Genomic DNA, 27,062 nt, shown 5'->3' with positions numbered 1-27,062 from the left:
GCTAGTAAAGAACTGCACGTTTCTACCTAAACAGTGAGACTTGTGTCCTTTGCTGGAGTGCCACTTAGAGCCTGTGCCAGTCACCTTCTGAACCATCAGAGGTACTGCTTCTAGCATCACGCACACAACGAATGATGCGTGGGTGTACTTATTTGTCTTGAGTCACCCGCCTAAACATTTGACATATCCGTCACGCGTAGTTGTGGCACAGAGTCAAATTGGTTTGGCAGACCAGGAAATGGGTCCACCTGCACACTGGAATCCACCAGAGTTTCAGAGGCTCATAGGAAAGTACCTGAGTTTCGAATTAACAGAACGCGAGACTGCATACTTGCATTTTTCGGGCGCGTGCTATTAATAACAGATTGTGGCTGTCCCTGACTTCAGACGCCGAACGCATCGTGGTGTGACACCCCGACCAGCAGGAGGGTAAAGTATTCGCTGCTACGGCGTAGGGCTCCAATACATATTTCTCAGCACCGTGTTCTTTCGAACCATATTTTTCTTTTTGGAATGGTAGAGTATAGATGCTTGATGGTGGCGTAGTTTTTGTGCCATAACCCGGATTTACGTGTATGAAGTCAGATAAAGCGATTAGTGTTCCGGTTAGCGTCGTGTATCGATCCCCAGCTGATCACTTTGTCCACCATAGACCCTACGTTAGTGAAAGCGTTTGTAAAATAAAAATGTTTGTGTGACGTTTCATTAGTCATTTTTGTTGTATTGTGATGTTAAGGATGAATAAATCTATTATCATTTAGATCACAACTTCTCCCTAAGTTCTGATTAACAGCACCTTCCCATTTTATTATTAAAGTCTAGATTTGAAACGTAAGTAGAAGGCTTTCAAGTTTTCAGATAAAATAACAGCCTTGATGGAAACAATGTACTTATCCTTCTTTGATGTATTTTGCTATTCTCGGCCGGCCGCGGTGGTCTCGCGGCTCTAGGCGCGCAGTCCGGAACCGTGCGACTGCTACGGTCGCAGGTTCGAATCCTGCCTCGGGCATGGATGTGTGTGATGTCCTTAGGTTGGTTAGGTTTAAGTAGTTCTAAGTTCTAGGGGACTGATAACCACAGCAGTTGAGTCCCATAGTGCTCAGAGCCATTTGAACCATTTTGCTATTCTCGCCCTGGTCACGTTACATAAATCAAGTTACGTAAATCAGCAGTCCAGTGACTTGAAAACGTCGCAAGACGACCTGATAATGCCCCAATATTTACGCGTGTTGGCGAAAAGTTCAAGGAAGGCTTTACATCGTGACGTCAAAGTGGCGTCTCTGACGTGCCCAAGTTATGACAAGACAGAATTTACAGGGTTATCGTCCCAACTGAACTGACCCTTCGGGCGAAATATGTGGGCTTGCACAATAAACAGTCCACGCCTCCCAGCAGATAAGCAGAACTAATCGAAGACGAAGAGCCGCTGTAGTCCGTTATACAGGGATTCCTAATCTTAATTTGACTGACGATATCAAACTCTTCTGAAAAACATGAAGTATAAACTGTGAATTAGTTCTCTCAAATTGCTCAGGAGAGACCCTTGAGAATAATGTTCCAATGCGACAGATAGATCAGTGTCAACAATGTCACATGTCTTCACGCTACATAACATTACAGCGAGATCATCCTGATATTTTAAACTCTCTGTTCATGTTTATATAAAATATGACTAAGGTGATCCGTCTTGTACTATAACACAGTTATGTCTGTATTTATCAGAATGCGTTTCATCACAGTTGCAAACCGTCAGTGGGCATTTATTTCCTCCTATGTATGTATATTGCGTTCTCTGTGACTGTCGTCCCATCTAGCGTAATGACAAATTCCATTTGGTGTTCTGGTCCATACTTTGAATGTCCAGTGACATATAATTGTAGAGTGATCGTTCCACTGGACTGTCGCTCATAATTCTTCCCTTCGTTAGGGAGTATTGGATGCTGAGCATGTATGTGGGTTTTGAAATTGACAGTATGAGAGAGAAAGAGAGAGAGAGAGAGAGTTAAATAAGCCTTTTCATTGTAGAAATACAGTAACATAAAACGAGTACGAAGCTCTGTACATCGTGAAATGATGTAAATTAAGTGAAATGTTACGAATGTTAACATCCTTCACATAAGCCGCTGCAAATCAATTTTCTAACACACTGTTTACATGTGAACTAAGGCCGTTGGCGCGAAAATACCACCAACATGTTCGCATGTAAACAGTGTGTTAGATCACTGATTTGTAGCGATTTATTGCAGAATGTTAATGGTGGTAACGTATCACACAATGTGCACCGTTTCACTATGTACTGAGCCTCGCACTCGTTTGGTGTCACTGTATTTCTACAGTGGAAAGGCTTACTTTTTTTTACGATGACATGCGTACATTTCGAAGTGGCTGGTTCAAATGGCTCTGAGCACTATGGGACTTAACGTCTGTGGTCATCAGTCCCCTAGAACTTAGAACTACTTAAATCTAACTAACCTAAGGACATCACACACATCCATGCCCGAGGCAGGATTCGAACCTGCGACCTTAGCAGTCGTGCGGTTCCGGACTGAGCGCCTAGAACCGCTAGACCACCGCGGCCGGCATTTCGAAGTATTTTAAAGTCTGACATGTACTGAAGCAAAATCTTTTGCAGTACTGCTTAAAAATGACCCAAAGGCCGAAAATGCAATTGTGAAATTAATAATCTCTACAGTCAACGGCGAACATTATGTCCCTTTAAAAAATTGCCACATAGGTCATAGAAACAAAACCACTTGACAATTTGTGAGGAAACTCCAATTTGCTGTTTTTTCCGAAACTAGGTTGAAAAAAGTAGGGTTAGAATATTATATAACCCATCGTAAGTGCCGAGATCATTAGCAACGAAGCAGTTAGTCGATTGGTCAAGGACGGAAGAAGAAAGTGGTCTTATTGTGAACAAAGTTCAGCTGAGATGATATGTAGAAACCGAGAACGAAAACTAAATTCTGATTCTTCATTCCAAAGGTGGAGGAGTTTGAAATGTACCGGTTTCAGTCAACTCATAATGATGTGTTCGATTCTTGGTTTAACATACTAGTCGGGGAATGAAAGGTTTTTTATTTCTTTTCAAAACGGGTGAAGTCCATATCGCGTATACGCCTAATATTTCTGGTATACTAGTTTTGAGTTTTAAAGTATTAATGTTATTTTAAGTGCATTATGTTACTATACTAATAGTATACACATGTATTAGTGTTCTACATAACATCTCTTGTGATCTGTAGTTAAAAGAATATTATTTTTATTGTCTAGATAAATTTTGTAAAAAGGTTGTACACAACCATGAGTGGGAAGCGTTTGGGCTGCCGCAGGAAAATTAGTTCTGGGGTCCTATGCAGCTGTTGTGACAGATGGTTACGTTGGGGGGAATGTAGTGCCATGGGAATTGGAGAAGTAAATGGGTCTCCTCCATTTATATTGCAACATATTTTCAAGGGACAGAAAAATAGCTGATCAGGGAGGGAAGATTAGGGCCCTCAAGACTGAACTGGGTAGTGCTAGGAGAGGAGGTGATGAGGTTAAGGGGGGACAAGGGTGCAGACAGGTGGGTAGTGGTAGCAAGGAACAGGGCCACAGAAAGGGATCAGTATCTGACAGTTTCATCATAGGCACTAACAACAGATTTGCCTTAATAAGGAAGCGGCTCAAGTAGCTGTAAATACTACTCAATAAATTTTTAACACAATTCGTGTGCTATTTATTCACATAGGCATTCTTCAGAAACAGTTGCTGAAACTGATGAATAAAAATCTAAATGACAAGATTGGTCTTTGTGGTGGGCAGACACATGTGAGGAAAATTCTGACGTAATCGCGGCTTGGCGCTACCAACAGTTAACTGCAATGTTTAACTTCGCCTCGCAATTTTGACACTCGTCTGCTAGTTGGTTGGCGTTTGCAGAAATGAAAATCAGGGAAGTCGACATGAAGTGTTCCAATCGATATGTGACGAAATCGCACGATGGACCCATCGGACTCCTTTTATTGTGCCACTTACATGCAGTTATCATTGTTAGTAAAGCATGACAATGCAACGTTTTACTTTCAGTTCTTGCTCTAAAGGAGATAATCAGGATGCTAGCTTGTTGATGTACAGAATATCTAATAATAAATCAATACTTAAATATACAGCTCTAAAACTGGCAGTAAATTTACAATGTGCAGCCGATGTTTTTTTGGCCGGTACGTCGATATCTTTTCAGCAGTATATCGATTTATCGTTAATTTTTTTAGATGTATAGAGGGCCAATAATAATATTTTTTAAACATCGATACACTAGATTCACTATATTTTTAAATATATCAACAGTCCTACTTGTGTAGCGAGATGTTTCATTGCGAACCGTCGAGCACCTCGAATGAGAGTGTCTGCACGTTCCAATATTGGAGTAATCAAGTATATGGCCGGCTGTCACATGGGAGATCGTACAGATTTATTCTGCAAGCGCTATGAATACTTGTGACACTCCGGTTTTCCACGAAACAAAATTCAATGACATCTCTCTGGTTAGAACGTATCTCTGTTACAGACACCATTTTGAAGGCTTCGTATAGCGCCACATCAACTGGAACTTCGTGAAACTATAGGGGCTGAAGCGGCAGTATTCCTTGATGTCCCACAACAAATTCCGCAAGTTTTCAATCGAAATTGGCCGAGAAAAAATATTTGCATTACTTATTGAACGCCGGCTGCTATGACCGAGCGGTTGTAGGCGCTTCACTCCCGACCCACGCAGCTGCTACGGTTGTAGGTTCGAATCCTGTCTCGGGCATGGATGTGTGCGCTGTCCTTACGTTAGTTAGGTTTACGTAGTTCTAAGCTCTAGGGGACTGATGACCTCAGATGTTAAGTCACATAGTGCTCAGAGCCATTTGAACCATTTTGTGAACTTATTGAACGCCCCTCGTATCCTCCGCCGCGCACCGTGTCATGGCTTACCAAAGTCATGTTTTTCAGTTTTATCTCTTACATTGCTATCTCCACGTCTTACATGTGATACTGTTATATGGAGTGTCCCAGGAGCAATGGTAAATATTCTGGGGTATGGCAGGAACGATCAAGAGAAGCAAAAATGTTTAGTAAACATGGGCTTTAAAATGCATATCATAAGAGCTACGAGCACATCTTCATCTTCGATACTGCGAAACAAGTCTGTTCTACTGTCATATCTTGGGAGGAGGTGGTATAGACCAAAACAAGAAAAGAGATGGCCAGTAAACATAAGCCCTAAACTACATACCATAAGAGCTATCAGCACTTGTTGAGTGGGAGAGATGTGTTTCACAGTAGCGAAGATAGAATAAGTGCTCATAGCTCTTAACGAATGCATTTTAGAGCCCTTGTCTACCGGGTAGCCGTCCGCTGTGGCCGACCGGTTCTAGGCGCTTCAGTCCGGAACCGCGCGACCGCTATGGTCACAGGTTCGAATCCTGTCTCGGGCATGGATGTGTGCGATGTCCTTAGGTTAGTTAGGTTTAAGTAGTTCTAAGTGTAGGGGACTGATGACCTCAGATGTTAAGTCTCATAGTGCTTAGAGCCATTTAAAACATATGCTGGACGTTTTTATCTTGTTTTGGTCCATACTACCACCTCTACAAATATGGCAAACAATGAGGTTACAGTATAAGAGATTAGTTTCGTAGTATATAAGAAGAATAAGTGCGCATAGCTCCTCAAGAGTGCATCTTGGAGCCTATGTTTGCTAGAGTTTTTCCACCGATTGCTCCTTCCTGTCATATCATTGAATATTGACCACGCCTTCTGCGACAGATTGTATAGCTTTTGTGATACAAAAAGAAAAAGAAAAGCACTACGCTGTATTAATTAGACCTAAGTGCATCAATTCTGAATATATTTCGACTAAGTAGCGATGTTCTAAGTTGAATACTATTTGTTTCAGTAAATGCTTTGGCTTTACTACTTACCAGCAATCGGAACATTACACACGTTTCTTTACTTTTTTAATCGTACCAACGTAATGGTATCTTTCTAGACTCAGGTTCGTGTTCTGAAGGTAACGTAAGTCTTTGAGACAGGTAATCGAACCACAGCGCGTAAAGAATGTGAATGCTCGCGGCCGGAGCAGATGGCGCAGACGGCTGTATCGGAGTCGGCATCTGTTGCGGCTGCCCTGCTATTGGCTGCGCCTCCTTCCTCGGCGGAGCGCTCTCCTAAATCGATCCCTGCGGGACTTTCAGAAAGCCCTTCACTGGCGCCTTATCTGACGCCTGTACCTCGCTACGAGGCTCTGGACGGTGGTGTTGTTTTTGTCCATCCCGACCGCTGGAAGAAAATTTTGACGAGGTAGCTCTGCACCAGTTAAACAGTGCACTTCAACACTCACACCAGGAAAGTCTGTCGGCCGAACAACGGGACTTTACATTTCAAAATACGAGGGTCGTTCAACAAGTGCAGTAACAAACTTTTTTCTCGGCCACTTTCGGTTGAAAAACTTCAGAATTGTTGTGAGACATCGTGAAATACTCTCGCTGCAGCTCCTATTGTTTCATGACGTTCCGATAGGTGGCGGCCCTACAGGGTGGTCGGAAATTTCCGTTACAGACTTCTAGGACTTGTAGTGGGGAGTGAGTACATCGTATCTTGAATAGGAACCCATGTCCGGAAACGTCATCCAATGAGACTACAGATCATCAAAGTAACAGGCGTGGGCGTCTGTAAATGTACGTATACACGGGGTAATTTCTTGATGATGTTGCAGACTTTCTAGGATAATGGAGAACGATAAATGTATTAATTTGAAGTAAGGATCCCTGTACCGGAAACGAACGAGTCGAAAGTTATAAACGAAAACTGTTCTGATAGCTCTGACAGTTGAATACATGTACCGGTTCTTGTGTTGCGAAGAGTGTCGGGTTGGTAACTTTCATTGGTGAAAGTGTGGAAAAAAAAGAGAAAAAAGGTCCAATAAACGTGGGCTCTAAACGTGGGCTTAACAGCTATGAACACTTGATCAGTAGAGGAGATGTGTTTCACATTAGCGAAGGTGAACGAATGGTCAACAGTAACATTCTAGCAATATCAGAATAGCAATTTACATTTCATTATTTCAGTGGAAACTAAAACATACCAAATTTGCATAGCTTCCCAAGGGAAGCGCTGTTCCCTAGTGTCGTCACAGCGTAAGCCGATAGCAGCACAGAATGCGAACTGCCCAACTTTATTTTTCTATGGACGTTGAGTTCATCTGAAGAAAAAAGATTGCAGTGACATAACCGTGTGCTCTAAGCCAAAATCACAAAAAATCAGTGGGTGGCCATACATGCATCTCTGCTTGCACATCATCAATTAGCTCGTGAACGGCCGGCCGGTGTGGCCGTGCGGTTAAAGGCGCTTCAGTCTGGAACCGCGTGACCGCTACGGTCGCAGGTTCGAATCCTGCCTCGGGCATGGATGTGTGTGATGTCCTTAGGTTAGTTAGGTTTAATTAGTTCTAAGTTCTAGGCGACTGATGACCTCAGAAGTTAAGTCGCATAGTGCTCAGAACCATTTGAACCATTTTTTAGCTCGTGAACAACACCGACCATTCCTGTCCTGTATCTTTACTGGTGACGAGAAATGTTGCCTTCATGCTAACATGAGAAGGAAGCAATCGTTAAACCCAAACAAAGCAGCAACTCCCCGTACAAAGACCTGCGTGCATTCACAAAAAAAGAAAAATGTTATGTATCTGGTGGAATAGTGACGATGTGGTGTACAACTATTTGCTTCCCTGAGGTGTAACCATCACCGCTGACATTTATTGTCAAGAACTGAGACGTCTTGCAGACAAAATCCAAGAACAACGACCAGGAAGACTACGAGAAATGCTGCTACTCCACGACAACGCCAGCCCGCGTTCAGCTAAATTGACAAAAACAGTACACAGGGGCTGCGTTGGGAAGTCGTTCCGCCGCACCTTATTCACCTGATCTTGGGCCCTCAGGTTTTCAGCCTCTCCGCTCTGTATCGAACTCCGTTCAAGTAACGTCCTTTCTGGATGAAAATGCGCTCCGAACCTGGCTCGACGAATTCTTTGCCTAAAAACCACGTGATTTTTGCAGTCTCGAAATCTTGAAGTTACTCCAGTGTTGGCAGACTATTGTAAATACAAGGTGTACAACTTTTCTTCCGCCGTTTGCCGATGGGTGGCGGCTACGGTAAGTAGCGATCGAAAGAAACAGATCGCAGACGTCAGGCACTTAGCTTGGACCTCAGTCAACATCATCATCATCATCATCATCATTATCTTCCAATTCAATCATTAAATGATGTGGCCTCTTCGAGTCGTGAATTCAGGTAGGCTTTCAGCAGTCTTCTCAAGTGGGACGGTGTTGGGCAGCTCTCTGCCAGGTGTTACCAGCGATCATCTTGATGTCTTTGTCCCATCTGTCTGGTGGTCTTCCTCTAGGCCTCCGGTGCTCTCTCGGACTCCACTCCATTACTAGATTCGGCCATCTGTTGTCTTTTCTTCTGGCGACGTGGCCAGCCCACTGGCATTTGAAGTAACCTACTTTCACTAAGATGTCGTTAACCTTCGTCACAGACCGGATGTCATCTGCCCTTTTCCTATCCTTTCTTGTATAGCCTAGCATTGATCTCCCTATGGCTCTCTGTGCTGTCCTAAGTTTCCCTTTTGTAAATGAGTTCAGTGTCCATGTCTCGCAGCCATACGTCATCACAGGAAGAATGAATTGATCAAATATTGCTTCCTTCAGATTTACTGGCATTTTTGATCTGAATACTGTTGAATTCTTCCCAAATGCTTGCCAGCCAAGCTTGATGCGTCGATAGATTTCTGGCCTTATGTCTCCCTTCATATTTGTAATCTGGCCAAGGTAGACATATTCACTGACCTCAAACATTAGTCGATTTGTGTCTGCACCATAAAGTTGTTCTTGACTGAAAATGTCAGTTTACGAGCCTAATTCTCGTCATTCATGTGTTACTGTTTTGTTTCAATATGAAGAAAACGATGGCTGAGTCTCATCGATTGCACTCAAGTACGTATGGCAAGGAGCTATTAGAGAAAGAACGTATCGTGAGTGGTTTCAACGCTTCATGAACGGTGATTTTTACGTCGTAGACCTGCATAGTGATGGAAGAGAGAATGTTTTCGAAAATGCAGAATTGGAGACATTGCTGAGTGAATACTCGCGTGAAACTCAAGAAGAATTGGCACGACTAGTGGGAGTGACACAGCAAGCCATTTCAAAACGTCTCAAGGCTATGGGCATGATTCACAAAGAAGGAACTTGGGTCTCGTGTGAGCTGAAACCAAGAGACGTAGAACGGCGTTTGTGTGTTTGTGAACAGTTGCTTCAGAGGCAAAAATGGAAGGGATTTCTGCATCGCATTCTGACCGGAGACTAAAAATGGGCTCATTACAATAACCCTAAACGCAAAAAATCATGGGGATATCCCGGCCATGCTTCCACGTCGACGGCCAAACCGAATATTCACGGCTCCAAAATGATGCTCTGCATTTGGCGTGATGAGCTCGGCGTCGTGTACTACGAGGTGTTAAAACCAAGTGAAACAATCACAGGTGCTCGTTATCGATTCAGTTAATGCGTTTGACCAGAACATTAAAAGACAAACGGTCGCAATACAGTGAGAGGCACGATAAAGTAGTTTTGCAGCACGACAAGGCTCAACCCCACGTTGAAAAAGAGGTCAAAACGTATTTGAAAACGTTAAAATGGGAAGTCCTACCCACCTGCCGTATTCTCCAGACATTGCCCCCTCTGACTATCACCTGTTTTAGATCAATGGCGCATGGCCTGGCCGACCAACACTTCCCAACTCTTGAAGGTCACAAATTGGATCGATTCGTGGATCGCTTCAAAAGATGAACAATTTTTTGGACGCGGGGTTCGTACACTGCCCGAAAGATGGGAGAATGCCAGCGATGGAAAATACCGGGTGATCAAAGAGTCAGTATAAATTTGAAAACTTAATAAACCACGGAATAATGTAGATAGAGAGGTAAAAATTGACACACATGCTTGGAATGACATGGGGTTTTACTAGAACAAAAAAACAAAAAAAAATACATTCACAAAATGTCCGACAGATGCGCGTCATTTGGTGATGATCGTGTGCTCAGCAGCGACTTACGTCATGCTTGGCCTCCCAAGTACCCAGACCTCAGTCCGTGCGATTATTGGCATTGGGGTTACCTGAAGTCGCAAGTGTATTGTGATCGACCGACATCTCGAGGGATGCTGGAAGACGACATCCGACGCCAATGCCTCACCATAACTCCGGACATGCTTTACAGTGCTGTACACAACATTATTCCTCGACTACAGCTACTGTTGAGGAATGATGGTGGACATATTGAGCATTTCCTGTAAAGAACATCATCTTTGTTTGGTTTTACTTTGTTATGCTAATTATTGCTATTCTGATGAGATGAAGCGCCATCTGTCGAACATTTTTTGAACTCTTTTTTTGTTCTAATAAAACACCATCTCATTCCAAGCATGTGTGTCAATTTGTACCTCTCTATCTATATTATTCCGTGATTTATTCAGTTTTCAGATTTATACTGACTTTTTGATCACCCAGTACTTTGAATAATATATGTGTAACCAATTTGTTTCATTTAAACCTCAAATGTTGGGGAAAAAAAGGCAGAAGCAAAGTTGTACACCATATAGTGAAGGATAACATATTAATGATACGAGTAATTTAAGTCTGTTACATGTATGTGTTGTGTTTATTAAACTTATGGAAAAACGCTACGAACTTATGCACCAATCTAATATTACAGAGGAAATGGGAGTTTCAAGCAGCCGACATAGGGAACACGATGCTTTATGCTGAATTAAACAGAACCATTTGGCACAGTCTTGGAGAGGAGATCAGAAAATGCGACGAAAAACGTAGACTGCAGTAGTTATGCATAGTCGAAGAGCCTAGCACATAACAGACTTATCATGAAGGGCTGCGTCAAACCAGTCTCGTACTGAATAGCAAACAGCAACAACAAACAGCACCAGACAGAGTAACGACTTACTCTCCAATTGGCGCAGAGTCCTCGTGCCAGAGGCCGCGAACCGCGTGTGACCTGCTTGCATCACAGCGCGACCACGTGACCACTGCGGAATCCGAGGCGCCCCAATCTGGAGGGTCATCGGCCGTGACGCGAGGCGCGTGCTGTGCTGTGCTGGGCCGGTCTGGTCCCCAGCTGACGCAACTGCACGCGCCGGGCTGTCAGACGGCCTGGCGGCCCAGCTATCACAGCTGTCTGTGATCCCCAGCTCCACACCATGAGCCTGCCGGCCTCTGCGCAACACGTGGATCGGGTTTCTCCTTCTGCAGCGCTGACGACCGCACTACACCGCCAAAGCATGTGGTTACTGAAGTCCCAGAAGATGCCTGAAGTTTATTTAACGTTGGTTCTTCTGATCGAGAGAAACGAAAAATACGCCAAGTTTAGAATTTTTTTCTTACAAGGATTGTTTATATTAAGACGGGGGTTTAAAAAAAATGCTTCAAATGGCTCTGAGCACTATGGGACTTAACATCTGAGGTCATCAGTCCCCTAGAACTTAGAACTACTTAATCCTAACTAACCTAAGGACATCACAACATCCATGCCGAGGCACGATTCGAACCTGCGACCGTAGCGGTCGCGCGGTTCCGGACTGAAGCGCCTAGAACCCCTTGGTCACCGCGGCCGGCGAGGGGGGGGGGCGGGGAGGGGGGGGGGTTCAGCCACATTGTTATAAATACATTTGTGTATGAAAAAACTTTTTAGTCTCATAACAAATTAAAAATGGTGGTGCAGCCCTTGACAAAATACAGAAAGCCAAGAAGTCGTCGTCCGACATGTACGAAAGTTGGTAGGCCTGTTTATACATCTGAAAGATGACGCCTGTTATAATTTCGCGCCAGCAGCATAAGAGCGTCACCATGAGGACGCAAACCAGTTCTGTGTTAAATAGACGCTGTGGCGCTCGTGACCGCTAGTTTCCTTTGCAACTGGGCACATTTAAGTTGATGTTAGTCAAGAATCATGAAAGAAGGTTGTATACATGGAAGAACCCTGGAGATACTAAAAGGTATCAGATAGATTATATAATGGTAAGACAGAGATTTAGGAATCAGGTTTTAAATTGTAAGACATTTTCAGGGGCAGATGTGGACTCTGACCACAATCTATTGGTTATGACCTGTAGATTAAAACTGAAGAAACTGCAAAAAGGTGGGAATTTAAGGAGATGGGACCTGGATAAACTGAAAGAACCAGAGGTTGTACAGAGTTTCAGGGAGAGCATAAGGGAACAATTGACAGCAGTGGGGGAAAGAAATACAGTAGAAGAAGAATGCGTAGCTTTGAGGGATGAAGTAGTGAAGGCAGCAGAGGATCAAATAGGTAAAAAGACGAGGGCTAGTAGAAATCCTTGGGTAACAGAAGAAATATTGAATTTAATTGATGAAAGGAGAAAATATAAAAATGTAGTAAATGAAGGAGGCAAAAAGGAATACAAACGTCTCAAAAATGAGATCGACAGAAAGTGCAAAATGGCTAAGCAGGGATGGCTAGAGGACAAATGTAAGGATGTAGAGGCTTATCTTACTAGGGGTAAGATAGATACTGCCTACAGGAAATTTAAAGAGACCTTTGGAGATAAGAGAACCATTTGTATGAATATCAAGAGCTCAGATGGAAACCCAGTTCTAAGCAAAGAAGGGAAGGCAGAAAGGTGGAAGGAGTATATAGAGGGTCTATACAAGGGCGATGTAATTGAGGACAATATTATGGAAATGGAAAAGGATGTAGATGAAGATGAAATGGGAGATACGATACTGCGTGAAGAGTTTGACAGAGCACTGAAAGACCTGAATCGAAACAAGGCCCCCGGAGTAGACAACATTCCATTGGAACTACTGGCGGCCTTGGGAGAGCCAGTCATGACAAAACTCTACCATCTGGTGAGCAAGATGTATGAGACAGGCGAAATACCCTCAGACTTCAAGAAGAATATAATGGTTCCAGTCCCAAAGAGGGCAGGTGTTGACAGGTGTGAGAATTACCGAACTATCAGTTTAATAAGTCACAGCTGCAAAATATTAACGCGAATTCTTTGCAGACGAATGGAAAAACTGGTAGAAGCGGACCTCGGGGAAGATCAGTTTGGATTCCGTAGAAATGTTGGAACACGTGAGGCAATACTAACCTTACGACTTATCTTAGAAGAAAGATTAAGGAAAGGCAAACCTACGTTTCTAGCATTTGTAGACTTAGAGAAAGCTTTTGCCAACGTTAACTGGAATACTCTCTTTCAAATTCTGAAGGTGGCAGGGGTAAAATACAGGGAGCGAAAGGCTATTTACAATTTGTACAGAAACCAGATGGCAGTTATGAGTCGAGGGATATGAAAGGGAAGCAGTGGTTGGGAAGGGAGTAAGACTGGGTTGTAGCCTCTCCCCGATGTTATTCAATCTGTATATTGAGCAAGCAGTAAAGGAAACAAAAGAAAAATTCGGAGTAGGTATTAAAATCCATGGAGAAGAAATAAAAACTTTGAGGTTTGCCGACGACATTGTAATTCTGTCAGAGACAGCAAAGGACTTGGAAGAGCAGTTGAACGGAATGGATGGTGTCTTGAAGGGAGGATATAAGATGAACATCAACAAAAGCAAAACGAGGATAATGGAATGTAGTCGAATTAAGTCGGGTGATGTTGAGGGTATTAGATTAGGAAATGAGACACTTAAAGTAGTAAAGGAGTTTTGCTATTTGGGGAGCAAAATAACTGATGATGGTCGAAGTAGAAAGGATATAAAATGTAGACTGGCAATGGCAAGGAAAGCGTTTCTGAAGAAGAGAAATTTGTTAACATCGAGTATAGATTTAAGTGTCAGGAAGTCATTTCTGAAAGTATTTGTATGGAGTGTAGCCATGTATGGAAGTGAAACATGGACGGTAAATAGTTTGGACAAGAAGAGAATAGAAGCTTTCGAAATGTGGTGCTACAGAAGAATGCTGAAGATTAGATGGGTAGATCACATAACTAATGAGGAGGTACTGAATAGGATTGGGGAGAAGAGGAGTTTGTGGCACAACTTGACCAGAAGAAGGGATAGGTTGGTTGGACATGTTCTGAGGCATCAAGGGATCACCAATTTAGTACTGGAGGGCAGAGTGGAGGGTAAAAATCGTAGGGGGAGACCAAGAGATGAATACACTAAGCAGATTCAGAAGGATGTAGGTTGCAGTAGGTACTGGGAGATGAAGAACCTTGCACAGGATAGAGTAGCATGGAGAGCTGCATCAAATCAGTCTCAGGACTGAAGACCACAACAACAACAGTCAAGAATGTCTTAAAAGACGACGAGACGCCATTATCATCAGACCATGCAACACTTGTACCCAGCAGATACGGTCGTCCAGAACATCCATGATGTCCTACTCCAGCTGCAACGGCAGGGGAAGGAGGTTTCTTTCTGCTGGGTGCCGGGGCACGTGGGTATTAGGGGAAACGAACTGGCGGATGTGGCTGCCAAAGATGCATGTTCCCTCCCTCACGTTGTTGAATGTGCCGTCCCCCTCCATGCTGTTACCTCCCTTTTGCGTTTTCGTGTTATGCGTCAATGGGAAGAGGAGTGGCTGACAGTCGGTGAAAATAAGCTGCGTTTGGTCAAGGCCACCACGCGACCATGGTGTACGTCCTACCAGTCATGCAGGCGGGATGAGGTTCTCCTCACTCGCCTCCGCATCGGGCACAGTCCCTTAACGCACGGTTTTTTACTCCGGCGGGAGGACCCCCCAATCTGCAGTGCTTGTGGCGTCCAGATAACTGTCCGCCACATTTTACTTGAGTGTCCTTTATTCTCTGACCAGAGGGCGGTGGTTTCCTTGCCACCGGATTTGCCCTCTATTTTGCACGACGACGCAACGACTGTGGTTAAGGTCTTACGGTTTTGTGTCCTGTCCAATTTGTTGCCTCGGATTTTAGGGAGAGGATTTTAATGTGCTGCTGGGTGACTGGCTCACCCAGGCTTTAGGTAAGAGGTCCGCCAGTCACGATTACCTACTTGTTTCACTTCGATTTCTGTTCTCTTTTCCTTGTGTTTCCTTTCCTTTTTTAGTGAGTTTCTTCTCCTCTTGTTTTGCCTCTGTATGTGAGGATTTGGAACTGCGTCAGGTCTGTGTCTTTTAGCCGTTCTCCTTGTTCGGTGTCCGTCTTCGTCCCTTCACTGCATGTGTTCCTGTTTCTATGCGTTTGGGCGCTGATGACCACGCTGTTTAGCGCCCGAAAACCTCAAACACACACACACTTGAATGAGGTCGTGTAATACCGCTACGAGAAGCTGGTTGTTCCTTCCGCGATATTGCAGAAAGAGTTGGCAGGAATGTAACCGCTATACATGATTGTTGGCAGCGAGAATGAACGGTCGCAAGAGGACTGGGCTTCGGGAAGCCACGTGGCACTGCCGAGAGGGACGACCACCCTGTTTGGGATGGGGCTCTGGTGCGTCAAACTGGATCTGTAGCAACAGTTGGCACTCCAGTGAACTGTTGCAAATCGATTACTTTGAGGACAGCTCCGAGCCAGACGCCCTGTAGCGTGCATTTCACTGAACCCAAACCACCGCCATTTGCTACGGCCGGAGTGGCCGAGCGGTTCTAGGCGCTACAGTCTGGAACCGCGCGACCGCTACGGTCGCAGGTTCGAATCCTGCCTTGGGCATGGATGTGTGTGATATCCTTAGGTTAGTTAGATTTAAGTAGTTGTAAGTCTAGGGGACTGCTCACCTCAGATGTTAAGTCCCATAGTGCTCAGAGCCATCTGAACCATTTTTGAACCTTTGCGACGTCTGTGCTGTCAAACGAGAAGTTATTGGAGGGCAGGGTGTGGGCCTGTTGTGTTTCCTGATTGAAGCCGTTTCTGCCTCGGTGCCAGTGATGGCCGCTTGTTAGAAGGAGGCCAGTTGAAGGCATGTAACCAAACTGTCTGCATAAACACTGGACCTACACCCGGATTTAGTATGGCAGCAGGAGCGCTCTCGTGGTTGTTTCACCCACCTGACTGCAAAACTGTACGTCAATTTGACCTCTTGTGCTGCCATTCATAAGCAGCATTACAAGGGGTGTTTTCCAACAGGATAATGCTCGTCCACGTACCGCTGTTGCAACTAAGCATGCTCTACGGAGTGTCAACATGTTGCCTTTGCCTGCTGTGTCACCAGATTTGTCTCCAAGCGAGCACATATGGGACATCATCGGACGACAATTCCAGTGTCATCCATAAACAGCATTACCTATACCTGTTTGATCGACCGAGGACAACGCGCATGGAACTCCATCCCATATACTGTACAACGCAAGGCATACACATTTGCGTGCTTGCATTCAGCATTCTGGCGGTTACACCAGCAATTAATTCACCAGCATTTCACATTTGCAATGCCTTACCTCGTGCTTACATGAACAGGTGATCTTGCAATATTAATCACTTAAATATGTTACCTAGACAAATGTATTCCCGAAATTTCATTAGTATATTAGTTATTTTTTAGAGCTGCGATTTTCTTTCTGTCAGTGTATGTGCCTCCCGGCGCGTCCTGGTTTGCGCGAAGCGTTGTAGAGACACGTGGCTATTTTTGAAACCCACAGAAATACAAAATACTTGAAGTCGAATGAATTTAGGAGGATATCACGATATAGTTTTGAAGAATACGTAGAAAAAATGGCAGTTATTTGAAACTCAAGTCAACTTCTTGGCATATCATTGTAAGCTGAAACGTTAAAAAAATTAAAATTCGAACGACAGAATCTCTCGCTGTTTCAAATGATGTGCTATTGCGTACGTATTTGTATCATGTAACAAGCATCAGCGAGCATATATATGGACATGGCCCTTTGCATAAGGTCCTGTGTGTTTTTAAATATTTTAGCGACGACAAACGTTTATAATGGGCTGAGTGATATGTTGTGCATGAGTTCAGCGTAAAATGAACATGTTTGACTACAAAAAATGTTTAAGACCTGAAGATGACAGTTAATACTGTTGAAACCTGTTGTCTTGAGTAAAAAATATTTTGTGCGATCTTGGTTTTTGAATAATTTTTAACAATCGAAACAGATCGCCCTTCATAGACCCATAATGAGAAAATTCATTCAAAATATCTTGTAGGATATAAATCACATGTAAAAACGGCAACTAATCAATAAATAAGTGTTTGCAGTCATGTCTCCGTCAAATTCTCGAGCTTTCGCTCGTCACGCAGTCTAGTGACGTCTTCACGATGTAATTTATTCTCGTGATAGGGGTTACAGTATGTTAACCACTATATAGCGTAAACCTTGGTAAGTTCGTGGCATTGCTTATTTCATGATACTTTGTTGATTCCTCTTCACGTATTTATCAACCACGCTACAAGTGCAGTCGCTGATCCACAAATAGCAGCACATGTCCCCTACCTGCAGCGGAATTTCATGCCACGCTAACAGCGGCCTTGGCAGCACAGCGAGTTGTTTTCTTCCGTTGGGGGTAATTGCCTTTCGCTTTCGTGCTGCAGAATCCCACGTGTTTTCAAAGTGCTGATTACTCGTATTAACATTTTTTGATTTTGCACAGTTGTTTCTTCTTCTTCTTCTGCTTTTACGGCCTCATTGGACCACTTCAGTCAATCATTTCTGGTCCTCTTCTTTGGTATTTTCCCCTTCCGAGTGGCCCAGTATCTCTTCATTCGTTCCGATGCTTTTCGTCGTTCCTCATCTGTAAATACCCTTTTCATTGTATGTCGTTTGTCAATTTTTGGTTTAAATCTTATTTCTGTGTCCCTCAACTTCTTTAAATTTGGCGTTTTGTTCTGCAAATCATCCAGGGTTATTTCCAGTTCTTCCATATCCTCTCTTATTTCCTTAAGCCATCCTCCTTGTTGTTTCAACTTCCAGAGTTTCTCAATAATTTTCCTTGGTAATCTGGTTTCTGGTGTCCTCAGAATGTGACCACAAAAAGAGATCCTTTTCTTTCGTATAGTATCAGTGATGGGCTCCAGTTCTCTGTATACCACTTCATTTGGAACTATCCGCCATTGCCCAGCTTTTTGATATTTCTTATTTATGCATGTTCTAGCAATTCTTCTCTCTACTTTTAAAATTTTGTCAATTCTGTTTTTTTGGGTGACTTTAAAAAGAGTTTCACTTCCGTATGTAACCTCTGGTTGAACCACCGTCCTGTAATGTTTTAATTTTGTTTTAATTGATAGACATTTTTTATTGTACGTAGACCACGTTAGTTTTTGAGCTTTTATCATTTTATTAGTTCTTGCTCGCCATGCAGGTTTCTCGTCCAATTTATGTGTTATAATTTCACCCAGGTATTTAAATTGTTTCACTATTTTAATTTCCCTATTATTCACTGTGATGTGATCTATTATAAGTGGATCCGTTACCATTATTTCAGTCTTTTCAAATGATATTTGGAGTCCTAATTTTTGTGCTATATTTTGTAAGCTTGTTATTTGTTTCGTGGCTTCCTGAATATTATTAGCTAGTAATGCTAGGTCATCAGCAAATCCCAAGCAATTTAGGTTTATTTTATCTTTCTTAGTTCCAATTTTAATATTCATAGGATTTTCCTTGTACCATTCTCTCATTACATATTCAAGAGCACAATTGAATAGCAATGGTGATAAACAATCTCCCTGTCTCAACCCTGTTTTAATCGTAAATGGTTCAGATATTTCTCCTCTAAATTTTACTTTGGATTTGGTGTTTGTTAAGGTTAACTGTATCATTTTTATTAATTTAGGATGAAGTCCAAAATTCCTTAATATTTTCATCATTGAAGATCTATGGATGCAATCATACGCCTTTTTGAAATCTACAAAGGTTATGACTAGTTGTTTTTGCCTTCTTTTGTAGACATCCATAACTAACTTCAGGGTGATTATCTGTTCTGGGCAGCTTCTCCAGGATCTAAATCCTCCTTGATATTCTCCCAGTTCCAGTTCTAGTTGATCTTTACAGCGGTTGTATAGTATTCTTGACATGATCTTATACGTGCAGTCCAAAAGGGAAATTCCTCTATAGTTGTCTGGATTTGATTTTTCTCCTTTCTTATGTAATGGATGTATTATAGCAGTAGTCCAATTTTCTGGTAATTTCTCTTCATTCCAGATTTTTACTATGCATTTGTGTAATGCTATCTTTACTGGTTCTGCTGCATATTTCCAAAGTTCAGCAAACGTTTGATCTTCTCCACTTGCTTTGTAGTTTTTGAGTTCTTTCAAAGCTCTGTAGACCTCATTAATTGTAGGTGGATTTATATTTTCTGCTGGTGTTTTAATTGGGGTTTCTGTGTTTATCTGAAGAAGTTCTGGGGGATCTTCACAATTTAGTAACTTGTTAAATGTTTCTGCTAGAATTTCTGTATTTTTACTATTGCTATGGGCTAGGCTATTATCTTTATCTTTTAACATTAATGTTGGAGGATCATATCTTTGTAATTGTCTGCCAAATATTTTGTAATAGTCTCTTGAGTTTGTTTTTTCACTATTTGTTTCTATCATTAGAAGTATATCTTTTTGGTACTGACGTTTAACTCTCCTTATTATTTTTTGTGTTGTCTTCCTTTGTTTTGTGAGTTCCAAATATGATTTTTCTGCTTTTTCATTTTGATGCCTTAACCAGGCTTGGTGTCGATCCAACACTGCTTCATCACATTCATCGTTCCACCACTGGTGTTTTTTCCTTGGATTTATAGGGGCAACTTGTTCAGCTATTTGTTTCAATTTGGGAATTATTTCTTCCAGATCATCTGTTATTTTTATATCCCTGGTTTGTGCTTCATAATCCTCATTTTGTATCAGTTTATGAGGGTCATAGGTTCTCTTCTTCTTCTGGTGGGATTTTTTCTTTGCTAATGGGGTTAATTTAATTTTAATTTTTATCATGTAATGATCTGATCCGGTATCTGTCCCTCTCAGTACTTTCAGATTGTAAATTTCCTTGTGGTAATTCTTATCCATGCAGACATGGTCCAGTTGCCATTCTCCTTTTTTCCAGTCTGGATGTTTCCAAGTTTTAAGTTTACTTGGTCTTCTCTTAAAATACGTCGACTTTGAGATCATGTCATGGTTTCTGCAAAATTCCACTAGTCTTATGCCATTTTTGTTTGTTCTTCTTTGTGCTGTCCATTTCCCTATTATGTCTCTATATCTCTTTTCCCTTCCTAACTGGGCATTGAAGTCTCCAATTAAAATTTTGATGTGATTTTTATTAATGTTATTCGTCGTTTGATCTAAGAGCTCCCAAAATTTTTCTACCTCTTCTCTGTGTTCTTTTTTATTATTTTTATCATTTGTCGGGGCATGGGCATTTATTATTGTGTACATTTTATTTGCAGCTTTTAGAGTTAATGTTGAGAGCCTGGGAGATTGTGCTTTAAATTCTATTATGGACTCTATTATTTTCAGACTCACCACGAATCCTGTTCCAAATTGTGGACACTGTTTCATGACTCTTTTTCCTGGTATTCCCTTATAAATCCTATATCCTTGTGATTCTATCGGCTCCTGATCAGTATTTCTCATTTCCTGAAGTCCGGTTATGAGAATCCCCTTGCGATCCATTTCATCCGTCAGAATTTTGAGTTTGCCTGGTTGTATGAGGGAATTTATATTGTGTGTCGCAATGTAGTTTATTTGTCTTGTCTTGAGTTTTGGTCGTCTGTCCGTTTTGGGTATTTTCAGATGCTCCGACTCATCCAAGTTATCTTTCAGGTGACTGCCCACCGTATCCGAGTGCAGTCTTCCTTGGTTATTGCCAAGCGGTGGATTATTCCTTGAAAGATTTCCTTCCATGTTTGACTTTCAAAGGTAGTCAACCTTGTATGGAGCAAGCTCCGAGTTACAACTGCGGTTGTTAGCCGTAGAGGTTGTTTAGTGTTTGGTCCGCGAGAGCTATTTTATTTCGCTCAAGACCGCCGGTAAACCGGTGAGGACCCCCCTATCCGCCACCTGGGACGCGCCACGTCGGAGTATCACCTCTCCGCCTGCTACGACACCGTAGTGGGTTCGTGGGCACAGTTGTTTATATGATATAAATAATTTATAGCACAGTTGTTTATATGATATAAATAATTTTTTTCTGATTAAGATTTGTTTTTTTGCGTTCGTTAGTTTAGACGTAATAGCCTTAGCTGCGCTTGTAAAAATCTTAGCAATTTAACTGCCATCTTGCACCACTCTAGACAGTCTTCGCAAATACTGGCTAATGAACGTATTTAAAAGCGGATATTTAATTATTTGTAGTAGCATGCCCGTGGTATAGATAGAGCACTTCATTTTAAACTAGATAATATATTTAATTGTAAAAATCTTAGCATTTTAACTGCCATCTTGCACCACTCTAGACAGTCTTCGCAAATACTGGCTAATAAACGTATTTAAAAGCGGATATTTAATTATTTGTAGTAGCATGCCCGTGGTATAGATAAAGCACTTCATTTTAAAGTAGATAATATATTTAATTTACATATCACGAATTAACCAAGCTATCACGAACTTAACCTGTTTTTTTTTCTTCTGCATGTTAGATGCCTCCAAAATATCTCAAATATGCCAACCCAAATATTATTACAGCAGCAAAGTTGGTAAAAGAGAAGAAGTACTCAATTTACAAGGCATCAAAGCAATGTGAAGTGCCATGGTCTACCCTGAAAGACTTTCTTAGCAGGACTTCAAAAATGGTTCAAATGGCTCTGAGCACTATGGGACTTAACATCTTAGGTCATCAGTCCCCTAGAACTTAGAACTACTTAAACCTAACTAACCTAAGGACACCACACACATCCATGCCCGAGGCACGATTCTAACCTGCGACCGTAGCAGTCCCGCGGTTCCGGACTGTAGCGCCTAGAACCGCACGGCCACCGCGGCCGGCTCTTAGCAGGACTGAAGGTGAATGTGTAGGCCTACCTAAATTAGGGAAACCGTTTGCTTTACCTGTACTATTGCAACAAAGAATATGCAATTACATACTTTCCATGCAGGTATTATGATTCATATTGACTGTAATTCAGATTCGAAAACTGGCATATAAGGTAGCTACAGCAACTGGTAGGAAACATCCCTTCAATGAAGAAGAACGAACTGCAGGGGACTGGTGGTGGATAGATTTTAAAACACGTTATGGGCTTACCTTAAGAGTGCCTGAAAATATAGCTGCTTATAGGTCTTCAGTGGGAAATAGGTCAATAATTACTGACTTTTATCAAAAATTAGAAGCATTAGTCACAGATGCAGGAGTTCAAGATCGCCCAGATCTAGTATGGAATAGCCATGAGACAGAGCTCTCATATGTGGTGAAAGCATCCAAGATCGTTACAGTAGTTGGCAAAAAGTATGTATATAGCAGAACGTTTGCGGATCAAGGTGAAAATCACACATTGCTTGCCTGTGTCAATGCTAGTGGTCACTGGATACCACCTATGGTGATACTAAAGGGTGTTCGAATGTCAGAAGATCTTCTGAAAGACGTAATTCCTGCACCATTGTGAAACTACCACCAAAAGGGTTGATAAATGGAGAACTTTTTCTGGAATGGTCCAATCATTTCATGTAATGTATACCTCCTGCAAGACGTATAATTCTAGTAATGGATTCCCATGGATCCCATATTTCAGAGGAGGTCATTGGTCTGGCCAAGAAGAACCAGATCTTCCTTCTGACATTTCCTTCTCGCACTACTCACGTTCTGATACCACTAGATGTAGGGGTATATAGGTAAAAGATCGTGGGGAAAATCTTTAAATAGCTGCATGGTCAAGAATCCATGTCTCAGACCCAACAGATCTGATTTCCTCAAATTGTTGAAACCTGCTTAATACAGTGCTTTCAGCCCTGAGACCATCATATCAGCTTTTAGTAAGACTGGGATATATCCATTTAATCCTGCCGCTGTGACTGATGAGGCAATAGCAACATCAAAGCTGGCAGACAAACCTGCAGAAGACAATCTGGAACCAGCATTAGATGATTCAGAAAGTCATTCAGAGGTGAATGAACTTCTTGCTCTGCCTGTCTTAATAGATGATGGAAACAAATGCAAGCGGAGAAGAAAGACAGATAGCAAGGCAAAATGTCTGACTCCAGTTCAAGAAGCAGCTCCCAAAAGAACCAAAGGTAGGCCTATGCATTTTCTAAAATATTATCTCACGTGCTTCATTAACAGAGTTGACAGTTGTTCCTTTGATGTTGTTTCTTTGTTTTAATGAAATTTATTGATTTTTAGGTAGGCCACGAAAGGAAGATACATTAAATCCACAACCCAGCACCTCTGGAGTGACAAAGAAGAGGACGAAGGATGACAATAAATGTGGATCCTGTGGCCACAGTTATTTAGAAGACGAGAGGAAGAAAGCAGGGGCACTATGGATTCATTGTAGTTTTTGTTTAATGTGGTACCATTCGAAGTGTCAACATACCTTTGAAGAGAGTGAGGACGTTTTTATCTGCGACAAGTGCCAAAACATTTCTGGTGAAGACTTTCTTTTAATCAGTAAATTCTATTCAGTGTTTTTGCTCATTAATTCGTCAGTTCTTTATCATTATTATTATAAATAAGCCTCAATGTCGTAAAATGTCAAAATAAAATCTTTTATAGAAAAACAATGCTTTCATTATTTGATTAATGCATTATCACGAAATTACCCAAGTAATGTCACGATTTTACCAAAGGGTATGACGAAATAACCTACAAAATTCTTAGTTGATGAAATCATAAGGGAGAGAATGTAGAATCAATTGTGCATATTGAGTAATGCATTTAAGGACAGGCTCACATATGTAATTCAGTAGCCTTTCAAACTATTTTTTATGTGCTTTAAATTAATTCCTCACGAAATTACCAAGGTTTACCCCACTTCGTTGGCTAGGCATTTAATTTTCATTACTTTCCTCATTGTTTCATCTGAATGTAGAAATTTGAAGTAAATGGGCCTAGAATTTGAAGTACATCGGCCAAGAACTTTTGGAGATATTAGGTAACAACTTTTCCCCTTAATAGATTATGTACATATTTGTTTCAAATCAAACCACGAAATATTATATAGACAATGATCTTCCTCTTGTCTTGAAAGTAAAGTGTGCAAAAATTCATAAACATCGGAACAAAATTGTAGATTTATATAAATTCCAAACAAATGAACACTCTCCACCGATGAACGTTTCTGATTAAATATGTCGAGCAATACGTCGCATAATTTGACTCATCCGCCACACATCAGTATTACCAAACGGTTATCCCGTATCCAGGTACCAGTGGCAGGTTGCTATCCACAGTCTTTCAGGAGTAAAAAATTAGTTTTCAATATTTCGCGTGATTATTGGACGAATTTAAAAATTTAATGTGGTGTTGTAATCTACTCATTGAGAGGTACAACTTTATGTTAAAAATTTAACACAAGAAGAGAAACAGTGTGTGTGAAGGCAACATATCTGACGACGCGCAAATACCCGAAAATATACTCATCCAGTACTCGAGGATGACGGTACTTAGCGGCTTCCAACAAACTTATACGCAATTTCAAACCTTTATGAAACTACTTCTTCCTGACATCTTTTTCTCTCTGCCCCTCCCCCCACCCTTCATCAGAAAATAAAGATAGGTAAAAAGCTATTCATGCAGTTAAACTCCTGCAACAGGAGGTTTTAATTTATTACTTCTTTACTACCGACTCTACTCGAAACACAGTTTGCAGGTTGTACCCACCTACAGGGTGAAAAAAAAACAATAAAAAAAACGCACTTCGCAATCGGCATTCCAATTCAATGAAAGGTGTATCTAGGAAAACTTAGTCCTGCCAATAGGTTTAGTAGAAGTGCGATTTAAAAAACGAGAATCTGGCACCGCTGTTATTGCGTGTAGCCTGGCCAAGAACTCTGCACTGTGCCGGAGATGTCCCATTAGTTCAGTGAGACGAAGCTATGCAGAGGGGAACGAATATACCAGACTTAGTAATTTTCGGATCGCGTTCGCGTCGAACTTCCTTTTTTCAGTTAAAGCGTCAAACTGTATTCACTTTACACCTCCACGATGCGGTATCTTTTATATCTATTTCTGTTACTATTGTCTTTATTTAAACATTAAGACATAACTTCTTACGGACATAAACGGCAACTTTGTTTCCTTCATGACACAAAGAAAGCCAGTAGAAAATAATTGTGGTTACAGTAACATCGTCTGTATCCAGTGAGGTACAGAAAACACAATAGATACGCTACACAAGACTGGATATTATGCTACGCACAGTAATTTCATTCTGTACGATTGACATCGAGGCTTATCTTCATAGGGTCGTTACGCACACGCACGACCATTGATCACTTTAGAGAAGATGTTCAAAGCGATCACTTTCCATTTTCAAACACTTCACCACTCTCTGGATCATACTTTCGTCGACACTAAGCAACACGCCTGCATCCACCATAAGTGGTATGCTATAAACTTGTTCATTTAAGTGTTCCCTCAAATAAAAATCTAATGTATTAACGATCGGAGAACGTGGAGGCCAGATCATTGAACTTCACGACCAATTCATTTCCCTGGAAACACTTCATTTAAGTAGTTACGAACATTCATTCCAAAGTGTCGCGTTGCACCATTGTGCTGCAACCATAGTCGTCGCAGAACTATTTTCTAACACGTCAGGCAAAGTATTGCAGAGAAAGATACAATACAAGGGCTCATTAAACTTGTCCAGCAATAGGTGAGGGCCACGATTCTATTCCACCAGGTTCATGCCAAAACGTGCCTGAAAGCCACGTTCTCAAGTGACATGTGGGTTGTTTTCCGACCAATAATGGCTGTTGTGGAGGCTGGAAATACCTTCAAAAGTGAAGCTAGATTCGTCAGTTCATATCCCGTTATTAATAAAGTGTTATCTTCCACTTGGTGCAAAAGACATTCACAAAACTGTCCTCTTAGAATGCGGTCTTTTGGCTGCTGCTGTTGAGTTAATACGTAATGATGTGGATGCAGTTCTTCAGTGTGCAACACTTGAACAACCAGTTTTTGTGATATCTGGAACAGCCTTGCAATAATAAGGGTACCTCGCCGATGTGACTGGTGAACAGTTTCAAGAATCGGGTCCTCTGCTTGCGGACTACGTCTAGTCCTTGTATGTCCTCTGTCCATTACTTGCAGACGAAGATTACCGATTTCTCGAAGGCGTTGCTCCAGGCGACGTTAAAAGTTCTTATCGGGATGGCGCCTTTGAGCTTACTGTGCAGCATACGCACGAGCAAGACCAGTAGCTTGGTTATCGGATGCACCCCACACCAAAAGCGTGTCGATGTATTCGTCGTTTGTGTACTCCATGGGGAAGTCGCCCTACATGAACTGGGGGGTGGGGGGTGGGGGAGGGAGGTCACTGCCTGGTTAATAGATACATGCATGCTGTTTAATGGGTCGTAGTGTCATATGACACGCTATTGTCGTGTGACATGACGTCCTGCTTATAAACAACGAGAACTAGGGAACGGACGTCTAAAAATTAAAAAGGAACCTCACGAGGATTCGAATTACGAGGTGCGGCTAGAAAAAAACCGGATTGATGCTGGAAATAACATTTATTTACAATTATTTACAATTTCATGTTATCTCCTTCAATGTACTCTCCTCCTCGGTCTCCATACGAATTTTCCACTGTTCATAGCAATGCTGCAGATCATTTTCGGTAAGTCCATACATTACTTCCGTCGCTTTTTCTTTTACTGCTTCAACAGTCTCAAATCTAGTTCCTTTCAAAGCTGACTTTAGGGAAAAGAAAAAAGTCACAGGGGGCCAAATCAGGTGAGTAGGGTGGATGATCTAAGATGGGAATGTTGTGTTTTGCCAAAAACGTCTTCACTGACAACGCACTGTGAGCTGGGGCATTGTCTTGGTGAAGGATCCATGACTTTTTTCTCCACAAATCGTTCCGTTTACTCCGTACTCGCTCACGTAGGGTAGCCAGGACGCTAATTTAGTAATGCTGATTCACTGTTTGTCCCTCTGGTACCCAATCAATGTGCAC

The sequence above is a fragment of the Schistocerca nitens genome, chromosome 8 (genome assembly GCF_023898315.1).
Source record: "Schistocerca nitens isolate TAMUIC-IGC-003100 chromosome 8, iqSchNite1.1, whole genome shotgun sequence".
Classification (NCBI taxonomy): domain Eukaryota; kingdom Metazoa; phylum Arthropoda; class Insecta; order Orthoptera; family Acrididae; genus Schistocerca; species Schistocerca nitens.
The sequence above is the reverse complement of the archived record's forward strand: the minus strand, read 5'-3'. Positions refer to the sequence as shown.